General features: G+C 36.4%; 1 long non-coding RNA gene across 1 annotated transcript; it reads right to left on the bottom strand.

Annotated features, from left to right (window-relative positions):
• Nucleotides 1–6,229: 6,229 nt before the first annotated feature.
• Nucleotides 6,230–21,669, bottom strand: LOC124081887 (uncharacterized). The gene is made up of 3 exons (XR_006848177.2): nucleotides 21,392–21,669; nucleotides 7,993–8,069; nucleotides 6,230–6,448 (listed from the first exon to the last, which is right to left on the bottom strand). It is a non-coding gene; the product is annotated as an uncharacterized LOC124081887 (long non-coding RNA).
• Between the last annotated feature and the right edge of the window lie 382 nt (nucleotides 21,670–22,051).

The raw sequence follows: 22,051 nt of genomic DNA, 5'->3' as shown, positions 1-22,051 counted from the left end.
ATATATATATATATATATATGGGGGGGGTATGTGTGTGTATTTTGTTGAAGGGCACCTAGGTTGGTTCCATAGTTTAGCTATTCTGAATTGAGCTACTATAAACATTGTTGTGCTGTGCCGGTCTAGTATGCTGATTTTAAGTCCTTTGGGTATAAACCATTTGTCATTCATGCAAACCAATCAGTAGCAGTGAGAGAAGCTCAACTACAAAATGGTAGAATCCAACAGAAACCATGAAAGGGAACATCCCTTCAATATAAATGTAAGGCTGAGCCTTCATGGTGGATTCAGTTAAACACAATGTCTTATTCCTTTAGTTAGTCTGGTTGGATTGGGGAGACAGCTTATTCTCTTTCCTCAAAACTTCATTTTAAAACTGTCTTCAGGGTAGAAATATAGGTTGTTTTTTACATGACTTTCTTCATTCGTTTTATGGTTTGTTGCATTGATTTTGATTCAGTTCAATTTCAGAAGTTTCCTCTTTTCCCTGATTTTGCACTTACTCTTTCATGGTAGAATGTTTCTAATGATTTCTGTCCTCCAATGTATCTAATAAACTTGAGTGAGAAACAAACAAGAAGAACAAAAGCTCTATTTTACTACTAAGGAATTCATATGGTTCATTCTTCCCCTAGTAAAGGGTGAGCTAATGTTTAATGGAGCAGTTTCCTGCAAAACTGATCAATTCTTATCTTCCATTATGACAATCGCTAAGGTGAGTTTTATTCTATTGAAATGGCAGAAGTTAAAGAACATAAAAGCTTCAAAATGAGGACTTACAGTGTTCCATGTGGAGAATGAACTATTCTGTTGTACAATGTATGTAGGTTCCTGACATCCCTTGGCTCAGAATTCATTTTGGGTTCAGAATTCCATATCATAACTACAAGGACTGGTCCTCTTCCTCTTGTATTCAAAGTGTGAGGCAGTAGTGATAAAAAGGGAGTGGAGGGAGAGAAATATTGGAGAGTGACAAATAAAAACGTCTTAAAAAGATCATTTATATATATATATATATATATATATATATATATATATATATATTAAAGTTGTTGACAGACCTTTATTTATTTATTTTATTTATTATATGTAGTGTTGAGAATTGAACCCAGTGCCAGGCAAGTACGCTACTACTGAGCCACATCCCCAGCCCCAAGACTATATTAAGTTTTAACAATAAAACTAATGTTTTTAGGAAGTATTCACTTGCAATGACCTATTTTTTAAAAATTCTTTCTGGCAAAAAACTTTTCAAATTCTTAGAGGATGCACTATTATTCAGAAAAATATTACCATTTAGAGGGAAAAACACTTGAAACAAAACAAACCTGTTTAAGACATCAAAAAATAAAAATACTAACACAGCAAAAATAGTTATATTCTGTTTTTATAAATTATTTTTAAATCCCTCATCTAAAATTTTTAATAAATTTAGTTCATTTTTTATGTATGTGGAGCTGATTTTTTTTTTCCTTTTTATATGTTCCCCAAAGAAGTAGATAAAGAAGGCACTAACATATTTGAATTTCAGTGGTCCTCCCAAATTTTCTAACCTCAATAATGAGAATCACTTAACATTCATGTACTTATCTCTTCAGGAGACTGCCACAGGGTATAGAACAGAATAGACAACAAATATATATTGATTTTAATTGGAAAGTTTTTAATTGGGTCAATCTGAATGCAGAGTAACTGATCCACGATGACCAGAAAATTGGTGGAATTCTAGATATGGCATATTGGTCAAATTTGTAAATATTTGAAAATAATTTTGGCTCTCAATGAAGAAGAGATTGTTATTAATTATTTTCTGGGCTAACTAAACTCCAAAAGCAACCAGAGTGGTTGTGAAGATATGCAAAATAATTCTCCCTCCATCGAAAGTCTTGGAACTCCTGTGTGTGTGGTTTTGCTTTTATCTTTTTAACCATGTTTTTTTGAAAGACACTTTCTATTTTATTAAAAGGAACCATCATTTGTAATTATGGAAATTCTGTCTTCTCTCATTCTCCTAAAATCCAACTCACATATTTTTTGCATACTCTATTGAACAATTATAATTATAAATTAAAATAGGGTATTAAAATGAAATGCTTTATCTTTGAAGGAGGCATATGGGGTACCTGGATGATGTGCTAAACTTTTGCATGAACATAAACATTTAAATCTATGCTGTGCTTTGGCTGGTCACTGCTGAGAGTTTACATAGTGAGTAAACTTGGGATAAGTAGGATCTTACTGTATATAATCTAATCTGCTGGGAATTCAAGTCTTGGTCACTATAAATGAAACCATTATGCTTCCAAACTTGCCTGTATTATTAAAAGCCCCAAATGATCTTTTCTAACAATATTGTAATTTTATGTTTTGTTAGGAATTTTCATCCAATATTGACTGAAAAGATCAATAGGCTATCTCGGCATGTTATGCTGTTCATTTATTTACTGTTGCCACTGATGCAATACAATTGAATTACAGTATTTCATCAGCGCATACTATCCTGGACTTAATTTACTTACATTGTCATTCCTAACAATATCTAGTAGGTCTTGTGAAATTTACAAAGACAGTTCCCTAACAAGCAAGAGGTGGGAGTCGATGGACAAAGGAGGAAGAAAACAGGGTTGTGAAGTATGTGGCAGAAACACGTGGCCTTGATCCAATGGGTCATCCATTCCCAGTGGAAACATTATTTTGTCAAAATTTATATTAGATTATAATTCAAATAATGTAGGATATATTTGAAGCACTTCTCAAAATAGAAGTGATATTACCACTTTGGGTATTACAACTGAAGCTCCATGTCCCCTTAGTGTGTTGTAATTTTTTGGAATGGGATAGCAGAACAGCACAATATTTATGTGTTGGTATAGATTTACTCATTAATTGATTTATGCTTTAGACCACCAACTTAACAAATATTCATCTAATACCTTCCATGCACCTTACAATATGTTTAGTGCTAAGGTTAAACTCAATCTTGTGGCTAGAAAAGTGGACATTATCTGCTGCAATCCAGTAACAGTAGAAAGTGAGTTTAATAAAAGAAAAATAATATTTGCCAAAGATGGTCATCATTGCAACAAGTTTGTAAGATTTTAAGAAAGGAATGGAATATCCCAGAAGAAAATGTGGGGTGTGGGGGCATTATATTTCAGGAAGAGGAAACTGAATGTACAAATACCATGTGTGTATGAGAGAGAGAGAGAGAGAGAGAGAGACAGAGGGATCTCCACATGTGGGGTCTTGTTAGAACCTGGTATATAGTAGATACTTAATGAAATAGTGTTTTGATTGTGTGATACAGGGCATGAAAAACAACAAAAGAACCCAGCAGTCTTGCTGATGGGCACTTTGGTCTATTTGATTGCTTTTCATGTTAAAAGGGTGATTAAAATTATTCTTTTCTAATTCATATTAACATAATGATAAAGTCAACAAGACTTGGAAAAGCATTATTTAATTCAAGTTAACTGTCTATAAAAATATCTATAGAATTATATTCATATCCGTTCTCCCTCTCCTCTCTTCTCCTGCTCTTTTAATCTTATGTGGATAAAATCAAAATCTTTGACATTGTCTTGGCATATATAAAAAGAGTCATGATGTGTTTGTAAAACCCTAAAACAACCTGCCATCTTTTACTGAACGTGATTAGGATAAATCAAAGACTATAATTTTGTGAGATAAATTAACATAATTGATGTCTGTTATGGTTTGGATGGGGGATGTCCCCCAAAAGCTAATGTGTGAGACAGTACAAGGTGGTTCAGAGGATAAATGATTGGATCATGAGAGTCCTAACCCAATCAGTGAATTTATCTTTGATGGGATTAATTAAGTGGTGACTAGAGGCAGGTGGGGTGTGGCTGGAGGATGAGGTTAATTTGGGGCATGGTCATGGGGTATATATTTTGTATCTGTAGCTGGAGTCTCTCTCTCTCTGCTGCTTGACCACCATGATGTGAGCTGATTCCCTCTGCCACACACTCTGCCATGATGTTCAGCCTCACCTCAAGCCCCAAGGAATAGAGCTGGCCTTCTCTGGGATAAGATCTCTGAAACCACGGGCCCTCAAATAAACTTCTCCTCCCCTATAGTTGTGCTGGTCAGATCCTTTAGTCACAGCAGTGAAAAAGCTGACTCAAACAACATCTAAACGAATTTCAAAAATATTTCTTCTCTTGCCATTTATTGAAGAACTTAAATTCCATTTCAGTGTCCCAGTCCCAAATTCCCAAATATTACTGTGACTCTACTCTGATCTTACCTGTGTTCTTTCTTACCACCCACTCAGGCTTTGGCCAGAGTTAGCATTGTTTCTTTCTTTTTGCTTCCTGTAAATGTTCTGCATGCCTCCCCACCATCCTAAGGGACCCTAAGCCTGTGCATACTCACAGTTATACCCAAATCCACTTTTATCTCTAGTTCTTTCTCCATACAGCATTGGTACCAGAGTTTATTATTTGGATCATTCTCCTGCCAGTTACCTCAATACATTTGTCCTCTCACCTTTCCATCACACCAACTCTGTAAATCTGTAGCTCTGGTTAATGTAATCTTTCCCCATTCTTTTTCAGTTCCTTAGAACTGCTGGAGAAAAATACACATCGATGATGATGGATGCCCCTGTAAATTCAATATCTGTAACCTTAGCTAGAAACCTCCAGTTTCTGATTTTTAAAAATGCCTTTAAGTGATTTCCTTTCTCTTATTTCCTTCTTCCTTTTGAAAAGAGTGATAGATTTTATGTAGTCATCTGTGTTAATTGATAAAACTTTTGCAGTTAAATATTAATTCTTTCCTTTGGACTTTTTATATGTATATCAGAAAAAAAAGTCTTGGCATTCTGTGCTACATTGCTATGCTGGGCATTACCCAAAGGTGTCTGTGGGACTCAGCTCATAGTCTGTTGCATGTCAATACTCTTAACCAGGTTTCCCATGGGAAAAGTCTTGCTCCAGGGATTGGATCATGGGATGTGGTTCCTTTGTCTCTTTTTGTAATAGCTCTTAGGTATTAGAGTTCTTCCCTGATCAATAAGGAAAACATGCCTGCCACTTAAATCTTCCCTTGTTTTCGAAAAAAAATTCAGTTGAGGAATAGAAACAAACATTAGGACATCTTTTTTTGAACATCTAAAAAATAAATTATCAACCTTCATTTTCTTGGCTGATGAAACATCCAACCCTGTTAGTTGAACTTTGGGATGTATTTCAAAGTTTAGGAGAATCTGAAAAATTCCAAACTTAACTGATGTGGCTTTTTGCCAAGGCTTCAAAATCATCACACTTGAATTAAACATGAGCTTTTCTGGTAGAGCACTCTGGGGAATGGCTGAAGTTTCAAGAGAGCTCAACATACGTCATTGGTAGAGAGAGGGAAGAGTCACCCCAGAAATTTTAATGTGTTGCCACCTTCAAACAACACTCTAGTAAATTGATTTCCCTATTTCTTTTTCAAGCCATGTCTCACTGATAATCACCTGCAGTGACCCAGATGTGGGAAGCAATTTCAAGAAAACCTACCTTGGTCCCTGCTTTTCCAGTGCCATTTCCTTCCATCTTGCTTAGTTCTATTCATCTGTGTGCTCAACAAGCTCTTTGTTCCCTGCACTTATATTTACATTTTATCTTTCAGAAAATTTATTCAAATTTAATGCATTTTTATTTTTGAAATCCTTTCACTGATCACTATTATACTTCTCCACAAACAAGTAAACAAATGAATAGTATCTCAATTTACTTTAGAAAGAGATGATGTTATGTAACCTTAGGTTTCTAGTTTTAAAAAGATGTGTCTGCCAATAAAAAATTTTAAAAACGCAAAAAATCTAGCTGAATTGTTTTATTATTACAATTAGGTACAAATTGGTCAAAATGATATAAATATTATTATATTTTGATGTTACTATTTCACTATAAAAAGCAAAACATTCTTAGAACTAATCTCTTAATGGCATCAAAAACTCTTAAAAAATTTCAAAAGACTCTTAATTATAACTTTTCCAGTTCATTTATCTAATTATGATTATTAATTATTTCTATAATGTTTCAGAATTCACCTGTCAGTGTCTTTCAGTTTTAGTTTTCATTGGCTAAGTACAATAAACCTTGTTCACATAAATACATGGCTGGAGATGGAAAAACTTGTTATATAAATATATTTCAGTTCTTTGACTCCCTTCTTAATTATAAACCAAAAAGGAAAAGGATAAAAAACACATAGTTATCAAGCAGTCAAATTTATTTTGAAGAATCCATACTTCAATAACTTAATTTTATTGAAAGCAAAATATTAGAAACCTGATTTGTAAAAGGATTTGTTAGACATCAGAGTTATTCCCTATCTCAGCTGCAAATCATCACTTGGAATCATTCCACTCTTCGGTGCCTTGGTGGTAGGTTCTGATACTTCACCTTATTAAGATGATATGCCTTAGTTGGTCTTTTTGTTTTGAAGATACGATTGGCCATGTGAGAAGACAAGAAGAAAAGGAAACCTGAGATGAAGATCAGTTTGGGGACAGATTGCATATGAATGACTGAGGATGCATAAATCAATATTTTAATCACTCCCAAGTTTGCATATCCTTAGTTAAACACCATCTTTGAGACATAGAGAAACCTTAGCAGCAAGTCTGTTGTATATATTCTATTCTAGTCTCACTCCATAATTCACTTCATTATCCTGCATTGTAACATCCTCAAGTTTTTGTCTTCATGTGTAGCACATGGGACAGGTTTAATCATTATTTGTAGAATGAATGCAATGAAAGAGTGAAAAAAGAAAAGACCAAGACAGTAACCTAATTGGGGTTATTTTATCCATTGTACCTCACTTAAATAAAAAGTCTCTTCTGGATAAAAGGACATACACAAATTATCTAACATCATTATAACAGTTTACTACTTCACTTGCTGAGAGCATCAAATAAGATTAAAACCCATTAAGTCCCAAGTTTCAATTCTGTGAACATAATAAATATTTAAATATTATTTAAAGTTGCAATAAATGGTTATAGTTGCTGCTCATCTTAAGTTTTTAATGTGTGTTCTGTACCTGAGATGGTGGGACAAAATGATCTAAAAAGAGGGTGAAGAAATCCTACATAGGGAAATAAGGGTGAGGGACAAATATGGCCAAATATATCATTGAAAATTAAACTCTTTCTGCAGTTAAGTGAAATGGCTGAGGAATTTCTAGCTATCCTTGGATAATGGAGTTAGATATACAGTGGAAACTTTGAATTCATTATTTTTAAAAATGTGGCAGAAAGATAGAAGTCTCAATTAAAAGGTAGAAATGATACTTATGCCCAAATTGCACACAGCTTCATATCTAAAATTGCAAATTCATTGCAATGAAATCTATCTTTTTCCCTGCCTGAGATCATTCTTTTCAAGGTGAGCTCATTCTCTTACAGCTCCAAGGCTGATCTCTTTGGCTGATAAGGTCCTGGTTGGCTTTCCATTGCAGTAGAATCAAGTAGAGGACCTTGTAAAATGAATGTTCCTCTGCTGCTCTGAAGATAAGCGCTTGGCTGACCCCACAAGAGCAATGCTGACTGTGAAGTTCACCTTCCTTCCATGTCCCAATGTTGAAAGAAGACTGAAATGGTGAATAATTCATCTCACAGAGATAAGAAATGTGGCCTTGTTGGGAAGGGCTCCGTGATGCTATCACTATTCTCTGCATAGAAAGCTATCAAGGGCTTTTACTTTAAGTCTATTCCACTTAGGAAGCAAACAAAAGAAACTAACAGAAGACAAAGTGCAAAGGTTAGATTGGAGTAACTAGGATCATTTTTTTAAAGACTGATATTATTTCATTTGGGATATTGATTACAATCCAAATGCAAGGTTCTTGGTGTGGAATTTCTTTATATCCATCATTTTGAAAGCTTGCTAAAGTATTTTGATTTATTGTAGACCAGGGAAAGTTACCATCAATAATGCCTTTTCATCAAAGCACACTGGCCTCCTTTGTACCTGAAATTTTGTGGTCTTAGTCCCCCAAATTTCTTCAGTGTCCCTTCTTGTCATTCAAGGGTGTATTTTCCTTCTATCTATTATAAAAGAAAGAGAGAGAAAGGGAAAATTTTTAAAAATCAGAAATTTATTATTATAAATTGAAACTATTTTAAAATATTAACCTTGAGCACTTGGCTTTTATCAATCAACGTCTCCAGAGAACATATTTGGAACAGAAAAATGAGGGAAGACAGATAAAAACAGAGAAGTAACTTTGTTATCAGGATGAATCTACACTAGTTGGGGTTCTGATAAAAAAAGGTTACCTTTTCCAAGAACATTAATATTTAATAGAAGTCAAAGTAGTAAGTTAAACGAAGGAAATTTTTCAGATATTTAAACGTTTGCATCTAAATAGGAGCACTATTTATGTTTCAGAAGTATTTTATGGTACACCTAAAAATAACTAATCCTTTTTACCACTAATTTGTAAGGCTGGCCTTCTTTTCATCATTAATTCACTCATCCATCCATCTATTCACTCATCCTTCCATTAATCCATCCTCCATCCATCCATCTATCCATCTCCCATCCATCCCTCTTTTCATTTATTCAAGCAACAGACGTTTCTTCTGGTCCAGTATGTGCAAAGTGCCATGCAGATACCAAGGGAACAGCTATAATAAGACCGGCTCCCTGCCCAAAGACTAGAGAGATAAGCAAACAGTTGAAATTAAAAAATATTGTGCTGTAATACAAATATAACATAGTAGCACTGTGACATCTGGGATGGTCTGGACAGTCTGAATATGCCAGAGCAAGTTTTATTAAAGATGCTACCTTGTGTATTGGTGATAAATTGAAGGTGGGAACTTAGGACAATAAGGAGAAATGTATAATAGGAAGTGCACATATTTCATCTTTCCTAGGATGGGCTAGTCAGGAATCATTTATTTATATGGATTATATATGTTGTACAAAGAGTTGAAAGTTATATTCTAGGGTATGGTAAGCCATGATAATAATGGACTGAACTCCCCCTAATTCTTGCAGGCCACTCTTGTTACTCCATCCACAGGTCCTTCTATCCCATATGCAGAGTCCAGTGGCCTTCCTTTAAGCATCCCTGTGTGCTCTTGAGCTTATGTCAATATGTAACTGACAATCCTTATGTATTGGGTGTGTGCAAGTTCATTCATTCTCCCTTTGGATATGCTCACCATTAGAAGAAGATGGGGCACATGGTGGTATGAGAGAATGTTTCCCTGAGTGATGAGAGAATGCTACAGACCTAAAAACAATACTGTGCAGGAAATCAAGGGGAAGAAAGCACAGGGAAAGACAAAATGAGAAAGGGAATTTAAGCCTGGATATTTCACAATTTTGAAGAACCTAATTTGTTCTAATAACTTTTTCTTCCTTTGTATCTCTCCTGAATCTGGATCCTTCTCTTAAATTTTTAAGCAAATTTTAGAAAGAGAAACATTGGCCCAGATTAATGGAGAATCCCTTAGGCTGAGGCACTCTGAATTCCCTTATAAATACCCTTAGTCTACATCTTTGCTTTTATCTACAGGTATTTGTTTTTACCTCCACAAACTAATCTTTAAATAGTTTTATCTTATGTTTTCCATGCTTAAGGGTCCCTCAGGCACATGATGGCTCAGGAATGGTCTTGGTCCCAGTGCTGTGGGACCTACCGTGCTACCCTTGCTGCCACAGGCCTACTAAAAATGAAGCTTCTGCTCACCTGCCAACTCTTCAGTTGTCATCAGATTCTTGGAGCCACCATCCTTGTAAAAATGTTATGATTGTGCTATTTTTCCTTAATGTATATCGGGGTATTACCCACACAAATTGAACAATGATATACCTAAAAATAACTAATTATTATAGCTCACTATAATGTTGTTTCACTTTCCTTTTTAAGTATGCAGCTCAATGGATTTATGAGAATCTATTCACCTGTGTAACTGTGTAACCAGGACTGATATCAAAATATTGAAGATTTCCAGTACACTAGAAATTTGCTTCAAAACTTCTTGAAAGTTATTTCATTCCTCATCTCCATTGTATTAGATTGTTGTCCTTGTTTCTGATTTTTATGTAAGTGATATTTCATGTATGTATTTGTTCATGTTCAGTTTATTTTCATTGGCATTATCTGGGAGATTCAACTTTGTAGTTGTATGTATCAATTTTTAGTAAATTTTAATTGCTGAGTACTTTATAAAGATAAGAAATTGATTTAGCTCATGGTTCTGGCGGTTCAAGATCATGGTGAGAGCATTGGCTTCTAATGAAAGCCACATGGTGGGAGAGCATTTGTCAATTTCTCCTTTAGTTCTGGAAATTTTCTGCTTTCAATATTTTGAGTAGAGTTGTGTTTCTACTTAGAATGTAGAAACCTTCAAAGAAAATCATTTCCATCCTAATAATGAGTAATAATCAACTATACTATAAAATTATAAATTTTCTTTAGCCAATCAGAGTACTGAAGTGCTAAGGTAGCCTAGTAAACAAAAATGCTAAGCACAGTCTCTTCAAGGAGAGTTGGAACATGAGATCTGCCTCATGTTGGTAGACTATAGAGGTGGTGTCTCTCCCAGGCTGCCAAAAAGTAGGTAAGAATCACCTAAATATTTAAAAGATCTCCCACCAGACAAGTGTGGCTTAGCAAGTTAGTGTCTAATTGCTGTGGAAATCCATACTTGCTGGAAGATCTTTCCCAAGGGCCTCTATCAGGTGCTCAAGAGCAAGCTTGAGGCTGATCCTGTGATAGAGCCAGCCCAGTGATGTGATGATACAGGAGCTGTTGGAAGGTCCACAGCTGTTGGAAGGTCCACTGGTGGGACAGGCATGAAATTCCTGTGGGCTTCCCCATCCTTTCTTCCTATGAAGCTAAAGGTTTAGGCCTGTGGGTGAGGGACAGAAAAGCCACTCTCCCAGGAGTTACAGACAAGGAGCATTACCTCTTGTGGACAAATAAGAGAAAGCTCTCCAGCTAAGAGGCAAAGACTAGAATCTTCTTTGGACGAGGTCCACTCTGGTGATAGTTGTGCTTCTCTTGGGAAAGGGGTGAGGTGCAGGGTAGGGAGCAACATGAAAGACTCAAGAAGGTTCAAGGTAGTCTGAATGCCACAGAGAGGTGGGGCAGGCATTCAAGAAAAACATCCTGTTCTGTTAACTGGTGCACAGGCCCTCCCCAAACTCAGCCTGGACCACAGTAACCGAGAGCTGCCTGGTCTGATCAGAAACCAGAAGGCATGTAGACAGGTGCAGTCAGACAGCTTACTCAGGCATCCAGTCAGAGTCACGTGATGGGGAGGCATTTTCATGATGAATCCATTGTGTATATTCAGAGATTATATGTCCAAAGAGAGAAACACTGTAATGCTGTTTTGCTTTCTCTCTTCTTCTGCTTCGTCCCCTCCTATTCCTCCACCCCCTCCTCTTTTCCCTATTCTTCTTCCTCTTCTCTTTAGAAAATGCCAGCCCCTGTGTACTTCCTCTCTGAAGTCCTCTACTTTACCTATAGCCTCTACCTTCCTTTTGCATCATGGAAGATCATCTTCTACCACAATCCTGTTGTCTTTGAGCTGTGTCTGATACTTGCTTCTCAAAGACAAGAATTGGGGCTGGGGTTGTGGCTCAGTGGTAGAACATTTGCTTCACATGTATGAGGTGCTGGGTTCAATCCTCAGCACCACATAAAAACAAATAAAAATAAAGATATTGATAAAAAAAGACACGAATTGCATACCATTTAACTTTGAAGAACTTTCTATAGTTACTGGTACACATTGGTGTCATATATCATCTACTTATATTAATCTATGGACTAATAAGCAAATATGGAATTTTTAGCAAGTTTCTTAAAATTTTCTAGTTTCAGTCTTGCAAATGAGAAATACTAACAACCCTCTCTCTTTAATATCCTAGCTATTAATAGCTCTCATATTCCCGTGGGTCTCCCTCCCAGTGTCTGGAGTCCTGATTTTATGTCCCGAGGTTATTCAAGCATTCCTGATTGCTCCTTGTGAATCCTCAGAGGTTCTGAAGTGGTTACTGTACTAATTTGGATTCCCCATGCCCTTGGCAACCCATAGACAAAGGCACGTTTTTCCTGTTTCTCTTCAATTGTAATTGTATCATTGGAGCCAACAGAACACTTAGAAGGTAATAGAGAGAAGGGGAGGGTGGGTGAGTGCTCAGGTGCAACTGTCAAGGTATGTGATTTGAGATAATGAAGTGAAAAAAATAGGCAATTAGAAATGAATCTTTTCCAGTTTCTGCAGTAAACATTGATCAGGTTCTCATCTCCTTTTTATGAGTGGCCTGTCTCAAAGAGTTAGTTAGGATCGAAAAATTTCCAGGCTAGAACAGAAGTGAGCTGCCGGGCAGATTGGGGTGAGGGTGGTAATCTGAGAGCCACAGGTCCTGGAGGGTCTAAGGAAGGACCACTGCCATGATCATGTTCTAGCTGGGCTCCTGGTACTGAAGTGAGAGCCCTGGACAAACGCATGTTACCTCAGGCTACTTTTGAGTCAGGTCATGAGGATCTCCCCTTCATATGAAGCCAGGTACACAGAATCTAATTTACCTGAGAGCTTCCTCAAAAGTGGGGACCTGCTGCCGTATTTCATTATGAGTGAGTGAGGTCTGAAGTATTGAGCTGCCTCATGGAAAGAGTCAGTGTTTCCTGGATAAAAACAACAGCAACAGCAACAACACTAACAATTACACACACACACACACACACACACAAAGAAACCTCACCAACCACCAACTATAAAAGCCTGTGATACTCATTTTTCACAGGTAGCACAGGTATCTAATCTCAAATTTAATATCTAAAAAGAGTCGTTCAGCCAGCTTTATATTCAAGTGTTATAGACTATAACTAAAAAAGAGTGTAGGATGACTAAAATATGTAAATAAGTAGATAAATAATGTCACATCACAGAATGCTATTTTCCTGAAAGGGTCTCTATACCTAAAAGTATTGTCCCAGGGGTACTTTGTCAGAACAGGCATTGTTCCTAGGCATGTGAAGGTAGATACATTTGAGACAGGCACACAAATAGATGTGAATATGTGTACTTAAGTGTGTGTTTTTCTTTTCTTTCTGGGTTAAACATGTCTAGTGTTCACCTTAATCCAATCCAGTTGGATTTCCAAGGGGAAAAAAAAATGACATGTTCTTCTTGGGCTGGGGTTTGGCTTAGTCATAGAGCACTCGCCTAGCACATGCGAGGCCCTGGGTTCAATCCTCAGAACCACATGAAAATAAATAAATAAATAAAAAGGTATTGTGTCCAACTGCAACTAAAAAAAATAAATATTTAAAAAAAGACGTGTTCTTAAAAATAAACACCTTATTAAAAATAAAATTTATTAAAAAATATTTATGAATTTTATTTCATTCCCTACTTACTCTACAGATCCTTTATTCTGCTTGGATATTTGTGAGAAGTGCAAGAAGGATCATGCATTAGTTTGTAATTATTGTCTTGATTTTTTTCCAAAGTTCAAGTTGCCTTTACCTCACCTCTTTTAGGAGACCAAAAACAGAAGCATGAAGTGAGAGCCTGGAATTCTGCTGATGACTGTGCTCTGCTGTGCATGACTGACCTTTCCCTTTGAGATAAAACATCCACATGATTATTCTTTCTGAGTTTTAATGTTTCACTTTGTACCAAACTGTTGCATTCTCCAGAAATCCTCTGCTAATAAACTTCCACAGGATTTGAGTTTTGTCACCTGATCTTAACCCTCCACAATTCTTCTCTGTTTTTGTATTTGAGACTGCAGCTGGCTCAATATTACCTATATAATTCTAAAATATACTCTCCACGGGTGTTCTACAAATAGAATGATAAAAAGTCCTCAATCAACTTCCCCTTCCCCAAAACAAGAATTTTGTATTTTTCAGGTCTCCATTCTGCATAGCATTATTTTTTATTTTTAAATTTTTTTAGCTGTAGATAGACACAATATATTTTTATTTATTTTTTTATGTGGTGCTGAGGATCAAACCCAGTGCTTCACTCACGAGGCAAGCGCTCCACCACTGAGCGACAAACCCAGCCCTGCAACAGCATTATTTTATCACACAAAAATATATTAACAATAACATTCATTTGTTTGTTCTTTTTGTGTTTGACTTTGAATATCTATGGTTCTTTTCAACATTCAAAGTCTTTGAGCCTGTTACCTGTGCATGAGGCTATACTATTTGAATTAATATTAGCTATCAAACCTTGCTGAATTTCATTGACAGTAATCATTTTTGTTAGTTTTATTTAAATACTTACTGCCCACATTGTCTTTTGGTTCTTAGTGACTTATTAGCTGTGAAATGAAATAATCTGATTCCAAACTAACTATCTTCAATGTTTAAATTTCGTGTTTCTTGGAAAAGCAGACCAGAATCACTTGTTTGTTTTTTAAAGGTTTTGGAGGATTGAGAAATGTATCATGTGTTATGTACAATGTAAACACAGAAATAAAAGTAATGCCTTACTCCCAAAAGAGAATAATTTTTAAAAAGTAAAGATAAAAATTGGCCCTAGATGGATGAATAAGACTGGTGATGTTTAAAAGAAGATTATAATCTCCAAGTGTATGGGAAGAGAACATAGGACATTACCATCAATCACAAAATCACTTTCTCATTCATACACTCCCTGGCTCATTCAATTTAGTGTAAACTTTTTTTTATGATTACTTAAGTTAGAAAACAAATATTCAAGGAAGAAGAAAGAAAACAAGAAAAGGAAAATAGGAGAAAAAGAAAAATGTTGGTATAGAAAAAAACATTGGTTGATGGGTCTTTATTGATTCTGTTGCTATTTTAAATCAAGTACTTTGTGCCTGAAAAGATTCTTTGTGTTTTGAAGCCGCTAGAATATTTAATAAAAATAACTCAATCAAATTTCTATTATAGTCATAAGGAATTGGATGACTTGGAAGTTTCTTAATTATAATATGACAAAATCAGGAATTTAACTCTTTGAGCTACTGTTTGGTCAGAAATGTCCCCTTCCTCTTACCAGTGTCAAACGTAGGCAATAAACAAAAATTACATTTTCTTGCAACTGAGATTTATTCTTTTTAAGTCGTTGTTGCTACTCACTATTGAAGGCAACCTGAGGGCAGTTGACATCTGCGGATTGTTGTAGAATAGGGCATTATGTAAAAATGTGGATTTGTAACCGATGTGATTCTGCAATCTGTATTTGGGGTAAAATTGGGAGTTCATAACCAACTTGAATCTAATGTACGAAATATGATATGTGAAGAGCTTTGTAATGTTTTGAACAACCAATAAAAAAAGATAAAAAAAAGATCAATAGGAAAATAGGAGAGAGAGATACATTCTGCTACCCCTCCGTTTTGGACCCAAATTAGCTCTGAGATGCCCTCTTCTCCTTGCAATTTCTCTGTGCCTGTAGATCTCCCTGGAACTGTAGTTGGTGAGTACTCCCTTCTCCAGCCCACTCATGAAATCATCAGATATATTGAATGTTTAATATGTATCAGAAGGGATACATCTTTATTCCTTCAGGAGATCCCTCATTAAATGAATGTTCAGGCAACTCTAGCATCCAAGTAAGCCTTCAGTTTGCAGGCCCAGGAGTCATGTAGGAGTGCCTAGAAAAAAAGGAATAAAGATGGAAACACTGAAGACCCAGCTTCCCAGACTTCTCTGGGGGCCCTGTCACTGCAGTGTCAACTCTGGATGAAATGATAGGAAGAAGGTTTTCAAATAAAACCAGATACATGGTCCTCTTGGTTTTCACCTTGTGGTGGTATTTCTTCATGTGTATGGACTTGAGCTACTGAAATTTTAACTGATTTACATGAGGAAGGAAAGAGAAGGCCTTTGGCCCTGAAGGAATCAACTTTTAACTCATGTTTGAGTGACTGAGTAAAGAGCATGCCAGACTCTACCAGTAATCTGTTTGGAGAATTATATTTTCTTGACATCCCTATATTCCTTATTCTCCTCTTTCTGGGCTTTCCCAGATATATTTCCCTCTTCATGTCAATCATTTTGCTTCTCTTGCTCCCCTTACAGTAACTACCTGTTATTAATTTACTGCCCTTTACAGACTGAATTTCCCATCAGGAAAATGAGAGCAAACTTTAAAAATTATTTACCAAAACAATGGATTTTCCTAATCAGACATGTTTACTGACATAGCATGCCCATGTGTGCACAAGTATATAACATTTAAAGTATTATGTGAAGCACAGCATTTAGACAGAGGCCAGATAGTCATTCTCTCCTCTACTAAATTGGTTTACCAGTTTTCTTTCAAATCGTACCTCCTTGTCTTATTGCCTGATCCTTCATTCTACACTGCCCTCCTACGTACTTAACTCCATTGATAAAATGCCTAGCCATCCTCAGAGGCCCAGCTCAGAGATCAGTAAATATTTATTGAAAGGATTTGTTGAATGAATAACAATGCTCTCCTCTGAGATGAACTCTTATTTCCCTTCCCTCCATGTTTAAAGATTTCACAATCTACAGAGAGGTTTCATGGAGGGGAGTAAAGAAGAATGGTTCCTGAATGCAATACTGATGACACTGGAACATCTGTCACTCATTAATCACAGAAGTGATTTCACCTGGCTGTGCCTTCCTTCCCCCATTAAGGATGGCTGCTCATTCTATTCCCCAATCACTGGGAGTCCAGAAGGAACATCTGCCAATTAGAAAAGAATCCGATATGCACACAGGTAATGGGCATTTGGGAATAATCTTCAGAACTATGTGACACATGAGGTTGAAAAGAGGAGGGAATAGAAGAACCAGAATCCCCTTGAGATCCTGGGGAACAGAGAAAGAGAGTGCGAAATCTGGGAACATCTTGGATAGTGATAAGGAAGATTTAGAAGATATTCCTTCTTTCTATAACCCCTCTGGACAGAAAGGAAAAAAAAAAAATCACATACAAACTGCATCAGTGAAATGGATGAGTTCAATTTTGTATCTCTGGTGATGAATTTAGTCTTTGTCTTTACCCTCTTTTGCATTCAGTCTTATTTAGACAGGAAGCCCGCTGAACCGAGACAGGCATCGCCCACCCACCGTACAGAGCTAAGTGCACTGTCACTGTTGTATAAATCGCCTTCTTCTTCAGGATAATAACAATATAGATCATTCCTCTCTTCCGGGATGGCAGATCTCATGCTCATTTATAACATTTTGGACATCCAATTCAGTTTGCATCTTCATATTTAAATACCTTTGCATTTGTAATAATAATAATCATCATAATAAACTAAAGATGGTCGGCATATTTCACTTTTGAGACAGGGGGCTCAAAAACCCAAGGTAGAATTTTCTATCCTATCTATTTACCCTATATTGAATATATTATCACGATGGTTTACTGACTGCTTACTCCTTACTTTAGGTGAGATTTTTTTTTTTGGGGGGGAGGGTGTTGGGATTAAACCCAGGGCCTCATGCATGCTGGGAAAGTACACTACCACTAAGCTACATTCTCAGTCCATCTTCTCTACTTTGAAGGGAGTCTTTCTAGTCCGCAAATTAAATGCTCAAATTCATCATTTTCTGTGTCTTATAATTTTGCATGTACATTAACATGAATAATAGAGAAGTTTCTTAAATTTGGAGAAAATTTTAAATATTTTGAATCCCCCATAGCACCTCAAAATGGTCTGTTCATATGAATTAGATGGATGTTAAAACTTATGCCGAGGAAGGTAATTTTCTTATATCTCTGTGTGTAAGAATATTCTTGTAAAGAATAATTGCTTAGCATTTTTTTCTTTTTCCAAGTAATGTCTGTTTCTTTTCTGAACTATCACAAAAATTTTGAATCATCCAGTATTCTAAGCATATTTCTGTGTATTTATGAAGTCAAAACAATCCATTTGAAGTAAGAAGGCCTGTGAATGATGATTTGATATCAAGTCAGCAAATGCAACTTCTCATATTATTTTACTGAATTGAAATCATGATTTTAGTAACACTGGATGTTTGAACATGAATATACTGAAGTTCCTATCTGGGATAGCCTTGAAAAACAAGTTCCAGACTATTATGTATAAAATGTCTCTCTACCTGGAGACCATTTTGGAGATATGTATACATCATTAAAAAAAGTAGTTTTGAGAGGGTAAAAAACCCATTACTGTGAATTGCATATGCCAACATATGTATGAAATTGATACGAGAATTGAATTTTTTTTTTCATTTCCTGCATGGCTAACTAAAACCATGGTAAAAACATCTGCATATGTTTACTATTAAAGCATCTTAAATAGATTCAGGATATTCCAAAATAATTATGCAGTTTTTCTCTATCTGTAACACTAAGATATAGCATTGATCTTGGGAACTAAATGAATGTATCTTTTCTTAACCTCATCAGAAAAGATGAGATGATTTGAGGCAAATCAGAGAAACTACTGTGCATATCAGTGAAGAGATAAGTTGTGGAGTGTTTTGAGTATAAAGTAGGAATCTGGCTCTGGTTTTAAATTTTCCAGTTTGAATTCTGTCAGGTGGAAAAACAATAGCTACTCTCAGTTTACACTCTTCAGTATATGTTCAACTTCTATGGCAGCTCAAGCACTCCCCAGAAAAGGCACAACTGATGACCTGGGCCATCTCTGTATTGTAGTGAAGTTGCAGCTTTATAAAGTGACAACTGTCAGTTTAGATTCTCACAAGGGAGAGTAAAAAGAAATTAATCTTTGTCATTCCAATGGTTCCCTTATTTTATTGTTATTATGAACCATTCTGTGGAAAGGAACAGCATAGTGTCACCACAGGTTCATCAAACTGGAAGCTAAAGGTTAAATGAATTTCTTATACTGAGCTCATGCAGGGAAAGATGCTCACACATCTCCACGTAGCCCAGAGATTGATCTGCATTGACTGGACACCTGCCTTTATTTAGCAGCTAAGTGCCTGTGATTAGAATATGGAAAGCCATGTTATTCATTTCTTGAGAATATCAGGAGAAAGTTAACCTTTAAATTAACTGTCTATCTACCTAACATCTATAGAAAAAAAAACATATATCAGAGCAAAGAAACATGATAAAAGCCTTAAAATTTTCCAGGAATGGCTATTTTTGAGAGATGTTAAAAAAAAAAGTAGCAATGCTAATATCCTGTCAGGTTGCCTGAAATGTCTATGACTTTAGAAACAAGCAGTGATAGAGTGCTATCTCTAGAAAATTATTGAGAGAGTACTTACTTTTGTTTCCTATTTCTTCAAGGAAAGAAATTAAGTGAGCTGCTGGAATTCCTAGATCCAGCTAGAGAAAGACTGGGAACTGGAACTATCTTCTGATTTCCAACTTAACTTTCCTTTTTTTGAATCTTACCAGGAATCCTACCTTTGGCTTTCAAATTGTTAAAAACTCATATGACTGCTTGCAAATGAACACTTTGCATTCCTATTCTTTAAAATTTTAATATAAAGTAAATTTGCAGATGTTTTCAATTATGACAACTAACAAATAAATCCCAGAGGAAATGGGATGTAGAAGAGACATCTGGATAATAATGGTGTTAGAAGGAAGGAGTTTGCTTCCAATCTAGATGCGAGGATAAGAAAAAAGCAACAGTCTTACATTTTCAATGTGTCATGCAAGTGCATGTGTTTCTGATCAACACCGAAGAATGAAGAGCTGTGTTTAATTCTTCTAGTTATGTGGGTATTACAGAAATCCATGCAAAATTTAACGTTCCTTTGAGAAGAGGTTTCAAAAGCATCCATTATACTGTACCAACTCGAGGCAAGAAAATCAGAATGCTGGTTTGGGACAAACTTACAGACAATTGTCAATGATTAAATCCTTTAACCTGTCCTGTTGGTTTATTTCTCAAGAAATCTTGTCCCAATCCCAAACAAGGTATGTTTGTATAAAAAGTAAATTAACTCAGCTTTTCTCAGTCTGATCATAATCCCCAAACACGGAGTAAGGACTGCCTGAGTGGAAAATCAGTAAGGGACACATCTGGGACACAGTCTTTGATGCATAAGAATCAATTAAAAATAAGCAAATACTACTCTGTGTGAAGCAGTGATTCTAACGAGCTACTCAGTTCAATCTGTTGATGTGCACATGGAAATAAAGTCAGGAGAGGGAAGGCTTCCAGAGCCCAATTCTCACTACTTTAGGTCCTTTTGTGGAGTTAATTACAAGTCTTCGCCTTTTTTGTCCAAGCGAATCACTCAGAACCTCTGAGCTGTATGCAAAATGAAGGGAGTGACCAACTCTGTAGATTGAAGACTTGTGCCCCAATATTAAATAAAGTAGCAGTTCTTTGTAAAGCTAAATATTGACTCTGAGAAGTAGTCATTAAGGAATCCACATGTTATCTCCTGTGAAAGACCCCAGAGGAAACTTTTTGTTGCAAAGGCCACTCTCTTTAATATGTTCCTTCAAAAGGTCCGAGGTCTAAGTTCACTTTCGATCCTTGCCACTTCTTTCTCAGACATGATGTAAAACTTGTTTGGTCCATTGTTTTCTGATGAGAAACACTTTAAAGATTAAATGGTATAAAAGTAAAAATGCTTGGCACAAATAAGCCTAACAGAGGGCAATAGGAAAAACTTACTATGGAATTATTTCTCTCTTTCGTATAGCTGCTAACACTCATTCCTTCCCTGTGGGCTCCATTTGGTCCATTTCAGCTGGGAAGAGTGTGTGTACTCTTCTTACCTCTTTCTTTTTTGTTGTCCCAAGAATTTGCATGTTGTCTCATGCAATTCACTAAGGAGAGAGATTATCTTCAGAGGCAGAAATTATATTAAAAAAAATCTGGGAATACCACACTTTTGAAAGGTTTCAGAAATATTTTTACTAGATCTATTACTTTCTGACAAAAAAAAATCACACCTGACTACTATGACTGTAGTGTGAATATGCTTTTAAATTGTTGAGCACAATACAAGGAGATTTAGTTGTGGCTATTTACTGGAATATAGCATATTACACTACCTTCACCATCAGAGAGATCTTAGCAAACATTTTCCGACTAATTTTGGCAATATGGTACTCGCAAAGCTCAACTGAGCAATTCCCTTTGAGAGAAATTCCAAACCTTCACCCAAACCTCACAGCACTCCCTTTGTTCAATAGGGAAATATTTAGTTATTTTGCTGCCACTTTACAACATTTAGACAAAAGGCCTGGTCATCATTCCATGAACTAGTGTGAAACATGATTAGAGAGAGAAACATATTTGAAGGGCAAATATCAATGCACTGATGCTTCAATATAAAGAAGGTTGGAAGCTTGCACTTGTAACAGCAAAATAGAACAAGGAAACACTCGAGTTAGACTGAAGCAGCTCTGGTTTCTCTTTCTTGAACCACTTAGTCTTAATATAAAGTCCAAGGCTCTGAGGCACTTACCAAACAAAAGGAGTGGACTAAGTGCATAGGTGATGGACAGGTGGATGTGGCTTCCTGATGACCTTCCACAGGTGGTTGCCTGTTCTGCCTATCCACAGCTTCTTTCCTTCCTTCCCACAAAGCATCTAAACCAGCTTCTTGCTTCCCCAAGTGTGCAGTATGAAGGGAATGTGTTAGCTCCTCGCTTGCCTTTGGAACCTGCCTTTGATGAGGTTTCTTCTCTCTCAGTGGAGATCTGTGACTGATTCGCCTTCATTTCTTGGCAGCAATCAGCATGTTTCCTTGCAGCTCAGCAGAAGCGCAAACCTGCTGCCTCCTGACTTTTGAACTGGCGACCAGGCTTTCGTGGAGTTCCTAGGGAGAGCCATGTGCTCAGCAGGTCCCTGGGAAGATTACAGAGTTCAGAGATGACACCAATGATGTGGTTGGAGGTGTAAGCAAGGAGCTGAGACTTCATGGCCCAGGGAGTCACTGCAACACATTTGATGTTTCCAGCATATGCAGACATTAGTATTGCATTAATGGGAGAATGTTATGTGGGGGGTTATGTAGCAGAAAATCCAAAGTTTGGTTGCAGCCTTTTCTCCTACAACTGGTTAATTAGACATGGGAAGAGCATATGAAGTCTTACTTCATATGCTTAGAATTACTAACCTTAAC

The sequence above is a fragment of the Marmota monax genome, unplaced genomic scaffold, assembly GCF_021218885.2.
Source record: "Marmota monax isolate L192 unplaced genomic scaffold, Marmota_monax_Labrador192_F-V1.1 WCK01_AAM20220418_F8-fsc00031, whole genome shotgun sequence".
In the NCBI taxonomy this organism is placed as follows: Eukaryota; Metazoa; Chordata; class Mammalia; order Rodentia; family Sciuridae; genus Marmota; species Marmota monax.
Note: the sequence above shows the minus strand (reverse complement) of the source record. Positions and strands in the feature narration are given on the sequence as shown.